This window comes from Triticum dicoccoides, chromosome 7B, assembly GCF_002162155.2.
Source record: "Triticum dicoccoides isolate Atlit2015 ecotype Zavitan chromosome 7B, WEW_v2.0, whole genome shotgun sequence".
Classification (NCBI taxonomy): Eukaryota; Viridiplantae; Streptophyta; class Magnoliopsida; order Poales; family Poaceae; genus Triticum; species Triticum dicoccoides.
The window spans coordinates 720,812,613-720,819,227 of NC_041393.1; positions in this window are offsets into that span (position 1 = coordinate 720,812,613).

Genomic DNA, 6,615 nt, shown 5'->3' on the forward strand with positions numbered 1-6,615 from the left:
CTCTGCACGCCGAGCTGCACGAGGAGGAGCTGTGGCCGAAGCTCGCACTCGCCGCGCGTGGCCGGGGCGGAGCTCGCCCGCGCCCGCCTGTGCGTGGCCAGGGCGGCCCGCACCCGCACCCGCACCCGCCTGTGCGTGGCGGAGCTCGGCCGCGCCCGTCCGCCTGGGAGCCGCCCTACTCCGGGTCGCGGACGACGTCTCCATCAAGGTCGAAGCTGACCGCAACAAGGCCGTGGCGGAGCTCGCGCGGTTGGAGCGGAGCACGCATGGCCGGCACGGAGCGGAGAGCGCGCATGGCCGTGGCGGAGCTGGCCCGCGTGGAGGAGGGAGCTGGACGGAGGGCACGAGGACGGAGGGCTGGTGCTGCAACGGTGGCGGGCGTCTTCGATGGTGCTGGAGACGGTGTCGAGCTGCGGGGTGCCGCCACGCGTCCTCGGAATGCGTCTTGGGTGGGGCGACGGCTGGGAAAATTTGCCACCCAAATCCTAAAATTCTGCCGGCGCGGCCCCAAGCCGCGAAAAAAGGACCTCCTGAGAGCGCCAACGAGTGGAGATGATCTTACGGTCACGGTTGTAAGCAAGCCAATGCCATGTTTTTTTTTGAAGACAGATAGAGGCAAGCGCTCATACACATGCGCATACACTCATCCCTGTGAACGCACACACGCACACACCCTACCCCTATAAGCACCTCTGAAAGACTAGCCGGCATATCATCTTGAAATTTACGAAATCACCATAGGCATCTCGTCTTCGACAGAAACGTCTCCTCCCACTAAATGCGCATCGCCAGAAATCCAGAAATAAATGCAAACACGAGGACTTGAACCATGTGGGCTGGAGATACCACAATCTTTCTAACCATCCAACCACAAGTTGGTTCGCAAGCCAATGCCATGTTTCCCTGCCTCAAAAAGTAAGCCAATACCATCTATATGGAGGTATTCTGCAAGCTATGTATGGCCAACCTATGTAAAAATACCATCTAGATTCAAAAAGTTTTCTTAAACGATCCAATGGCCGCCGCGAACGAATCGAACGAGCACCGCTCAGCTGAGTGGGCCGGGGGACCTTTTGTATTGGGCTTATGTACCAACACTTGGTGACCTCTAAAAACAAAGTATACCTACAAGAAATTGGCAAGATAAACTATATATATATAAAAGAAATCCCTGCAGGAAACTGCCATTGCTCAATTACAAAAAAAGATGCCTACATGACAAAAACAATTGAACAAGATTTAAATATTTTTCAATCATAATTGGTCCAACAAATCAAAAATGATATAAAACAAAAAGTAGAATTGCCATGATGGAAAATACTATATCGTCATGACATTACAATATAAATTTGTCATGCTCTTAATAATAAAATGTCCATTTGTATGTTTCTTTAAATATAAAAAATCAGCACAGTAGCTATTGTTTGAAAAGTAAATTTACCATGATGTAGATTATATTTTCCCTATGAACTTGTATATTGTGGAAATGATAGTATTTGAGTGATATATTTGAGAATAATGTGTACTAACCTATCCCACGATTTCATGGCTTACACAGTAGCTAATGTTTGAAAATAATTATGCAACTTGTCTTGACAGTACATAATTGGGTGATATATTTTTGTGTGTACTAACATATCCCACGAGTTCTTTGAGTTATGTGTGGATGAAGTTATTAAAATTAAGGTGACATGGTGATATGAGATGAATAACGAGCAAGAAGAATCCAAGCTTGGGGATACCCAAGGCACCCCAATATAATATCTAAGGAGACTCAAGCGTCTAAACTTGGGGATGTCCCGGAATGCATCCCCTCTTTCTTCTTCAAAAATTATGAGTATGTCTCTATTGGACCTAAGTTTTTATTGTTCATATGATATGTTCAAATTCTTGGAGCACGATTTTTCATTTCCTTTCGAATGAACAAACACCATGCTGGTTGGGGATGATTTCTTATGGTCCTTGGTTGATTTATAGAGTGCTCTTTGCGCTTCGATTGAACTTTTTGAGTTTGGATATTTAAAGAAGGCTGTGTTTGCTTCACTTATATCTTTTGAGTTTGAATACCGGTCTCTCTATATTTATGTTATTTGTAGAATGATCTATGAACTTCATTATATATTTTATAGTATGGACTAAATTATTATTGAAAGTGGGTTTTAAGAAGTCAACTATAGTCATTAGTCTTGAAGAGGTCAAACTTTAGTCATTAGTATTGATCCCACTATCTTGGAGTATCCCTCATTGTGGTGGCTTTAGCTGCTTCTCCTACTCTTTCACTCCCTTCGCCATCTTTAAGTGACCCCTCATCCTTAGCGAGCAGAATTGCATCTCCAAAGTCGACCCGAGATCCTTGATGTAAGCTAAGTGTTTGGATGCGCGCTGCATTCAGTTGAGGTCCCGCACCGGGATTACAATGTTTCATCAGCTTTTGTCATTCTCATCATCCAACTGGTCCTCTCCATTCCCAGTTGCTCAACGTCTGCGCTCTGCCTCTCAGCTTCATCCTCCAAGCCACCCCACTGAATCTTCGTGTTTCTGACATGCCACATCATGTGCATCATGTTTGCTAATGCATGTAACTATATGTTTGTTAGTAAGGTTATAATAATTACAACCATATGCATGTGTGTTTGCCTAACACAAAGTTTGTGAAGTCATTTTACATTACTGAAGCTATCTAACTAACTACAAGTTAACTAACTAGCAACTAATATACTTCCTCCCTTCCATTGTATAGTGCTTATATCTGAAAAAAAAAACTTGTTTTTCCGTTCTATGAGTATCAATCTTAATGCTACCCATCACATGTTCAGATTTTGTATTGCATTAAATCGCTGCATGCAAGGATTAAGAAAAAAGACTTGTATGTAATAGTTCTTGGTGATTTATTGGTTACACATGCATGCATATTTATTCAGTTGGTAAACACAGTTGTTGAGAAAAACAAGTGTATCAATTGAGTAGTTTTGCAAACTAAAAAAAGTATTACTTTGGACCATATACATATACGTATATCTTGGTTAGGAGATTTTTGAATTTGAGCCCCATAAGCCTGGAAGTAGGGAGTAACTAACTAAATAGCTAGCATTTCCAAATATTTTAACACGTATCAGCATTCGTAACAAAAGATAGCAATTTTCAACCAATAACTTATTTTCATTTTTAAATTACATTCATTTTGTTTATCTTTATCTTTTTCATATAAACTATACATGCATATACCTATACAAAATTAGAATGTTATTTCCTATATCGGCTCATCTTTTCTTCTCTCCTTTCTCTCACACTCATAATCATCATTTGTTTTCACACATCCTCTTATATTCGTATAATTCCATATTAATTTATATGCCCTAGATAAGGACATGTAGATTGCAAATGTAACAATAAAAACAACTAATCTAACAGCTATATGTACTTGGGTAGACGAATGGTCAGCTCTTTGCCATGTTTGTTTGTTACGGGACTCGGCAAAGCAGTGCCACCACAATTCCATTTCGAAAACAAAGAACAAAATTGCCGAGTGCCCGTTAGCCGAAACCCAGCAAAGATAGACCGCCATTGCAGCTCTGTCGTCTACTCGACAACGGTGACCATCTTCAAAGCTTTGCCAAGTTTTTCCTATCGGGAACTCGTCGAATGTGAGATTCTGCCGAGTTTATTTTGTTGGCCGACTTGTTTTTCATTGGAACTAAGCAAAGTATGAAGTCCTCTGAGTGGCTTACCACTGCCGAGTCCAATTTTGTATCAGATTTGGCAGACATAAACTTTGTCGAGTTCTTGATAGAATGAACTAAGCAAAGTTTAGAAATTGCAAAAAGAAGAGATTATAGTAGTGAAGGACGGAGCATCATGTTGTCATCGTCGTCGCTGTCTAGATACACTCTTTGTAACAAAATATAATGCATTTTATGCAGATCAAATTGAACTGCAAAAATGTGTTATATTTTTTAGCAAGGTAGTATGTAACTTTGACATTCATTCCTGTTGACATGGCATAGTCTATTTGGATATTGATTAGTTCATACTACCACTGTAAGTCCTTTAGCAATAGTTTATTGAACAGTCCAGGAAGAAATAGCATTCCTACTCAGTGTAAGTCCTTGACGCTTGAGAGTGCAGCAGATAGACGATGTACTACTCCTTCTGCTATAGTTCAGCACAACTCCTTTACTCCAACCACATCGTAGAATTGATTAATGATGACTGCAGTAACTCAACTTAAGTCGTTCATTGCACCTCTGATGCCCGTGCAGGCGACAAGGTACTCCTGGAGTGTACACGGGCGGGCAAGCGGCAGCACGATCTTCCGTTCTGGCGGTTTGAGATCACACCCAGTGAAGTGAAATTGTTTTTGTTCTTTCTTTCTTTGATGAGATGGTTTCTTTCCAGCAGCTTGCATGGCAAACTTGAATGGTGGATCGACCATCCTGTCAAGCAGATAGCGCACACCAAAGTAAGTGGAGCAGATGCTCTTCGCTCCGAGGTACACCGCGTTCCCTGCCACCGATGGGAACATCTCCGTGGAGATGGAGAGGCAGGCCACGTCCCCGATGAACAACGCGCGGCGGCCAATGTCCACCACTGGGACAAGCCTCCCGCCGGACAGGTCCACCTCGAACACCTGAAGTAGGTGCCATGAGTAGCGGCGACCCAAGATGGGCACCTTGATCACGTCCTTCCTGCGCTTCATCTTCTTCTGCTCGGCCAAACTTAGGTGGCCGAGGGTATGATAGTAACGCACCATGAGCACCGTGTTGTCTTCATCGCTAACCGGTGGGACAAGGTAGGAGATGATATTTGGTTGGCATACATCGAATGGCTGGTTCACAACGACAGGTAGCAGCTGAGGCTTGGGATGAATGCTCACCTTGAGTATGTTCCCATACAAGGTCGGCAAGTAGATGCACCCCCTCATCGTCAACACGGATACGTAGTGGATGTAAATGAGCAGTTTGTCCTTGCTGCTATTCATTGTGGGGACGGATTTCCAGCACTCCTTGTCCATGAGCGCCCACCTCTGATCGCCGGGCTTAGCATAGGCGATGCAGCTACACATGGAGCTGGACATGAAGAGCACGACCGTGGGTGGGGAGGTCTCATCGGAGACGCCAGCGTAGACCAAGCGGGATGTGGGCCCTGATTTCCAGGCAACGTACATGCTACGCCGTTCCACGGTGATGGGCGGGAGGTCGGTGAGGGCCCTGGTCAAAGGGTTCAGGAGGCGGAGGTGAACGGCGGCATCCTCCTCCTCCTCGTTCTCCAGGCGCCATAGGAGCAGCAGGCCTTGGGTGTACGTCTCAAGGATATGGCCTGAAAGCTCTGGGAGGTGGACATGGGCGCAGGCGCCGGTGGAGGTGTTGATGAACTGGTGCCGCGCGTCCTCGGGCTGGGAGCTGCTGGAGAGCATGATCCAATGGTGGGGGCGGAAGCGACTGTCCAGGTCGCCAAACATAGTAGGTCCAGCGGTGCACGCCCTCCACTCCTTGCACGCAGCGCGGAGGCGAAGATACTCGGCCACATCGTATCCAAGCAGCCGGCCGGCGATATCGTCGATGAGAACCGTCGGCACGTTAGGCCAATCTCGCCTGGTTGAATTTCGATGGGAAGTAAGAGCAGATGGAAAAATTGAAGCAGAGAAGATGGGGTAACTGAACCACGCAACATACGTACTCACCATTCTTCGTTGTGGCGAAACCCTAGGTGGGCGAGAGCTCGCTTCTTGCGCATAGACGCCGTTCTCGGTTTTTTCTGGAGTCGTGGCGGCGGCTAGCCCATGCGACTGGATGGGTACCGTGTTTTTTCTTTCGGGGAAGATGAGTACCGTGTTTGTATACAAAGAGAAACCCTAGGACGAGTTTCATTGCCAATACCTGAGATTTGTCTGTAGTCAATGAATATTATTTTTTTCGCGGGATGCGGTTACAATACAAAATCACAATCATATAAATTGCTTTCGAATAGTGTTACTATCTATTTTATGTAACATAGACCACATATTATTGGACTAAATATTGGTCAAAGCACGAGCAATCACTTTTGGTACAGATATAGTATACCCATATGTCACATCTAAGTCTTCCACCGTCTGATTTTGGCCCAGTTCTTTTGCTAGAATCTGGGGATTCTCCCAGAATCCGACCCTTACCCAGCTTCTCCCAGAATCTTTTAGCCCCATTTGTTTTACAATCCTATCTAGTTAGAGTCTAATTAGACAAGATTGTAAAACAAATGGGGCTCAAAGATTCTGGAAGAAGCTGGGTAGGGTCGGATTCTGGGAGAATCCCCAGATTCTAGCAAAAGAACTGGGCCTTTATTTGTCTGTAAAATTCATGCATTCGTGACCTCCGCTGTGGTGCGTTCGTCCGTGTTGTGTTCGTGCATGCCCGTCGGGCTGGCCGTTTTGGTTTTGCTTTTCTAGGGCCACGTCTCGTCCGCTGCTGTCAGGCGGTGATTTCTGTGCATATCAATGATATGTGTGAAAAATAATATTTACAAAATGATATGTTATGTTTTATATCAGTAGAGGCCCAAAACTAATATACCAGCCTATTAGAATGTATGTACCGTGGTGAACCAACCTGCGGTTGGATGGTTAGAGGGACTGTGGTA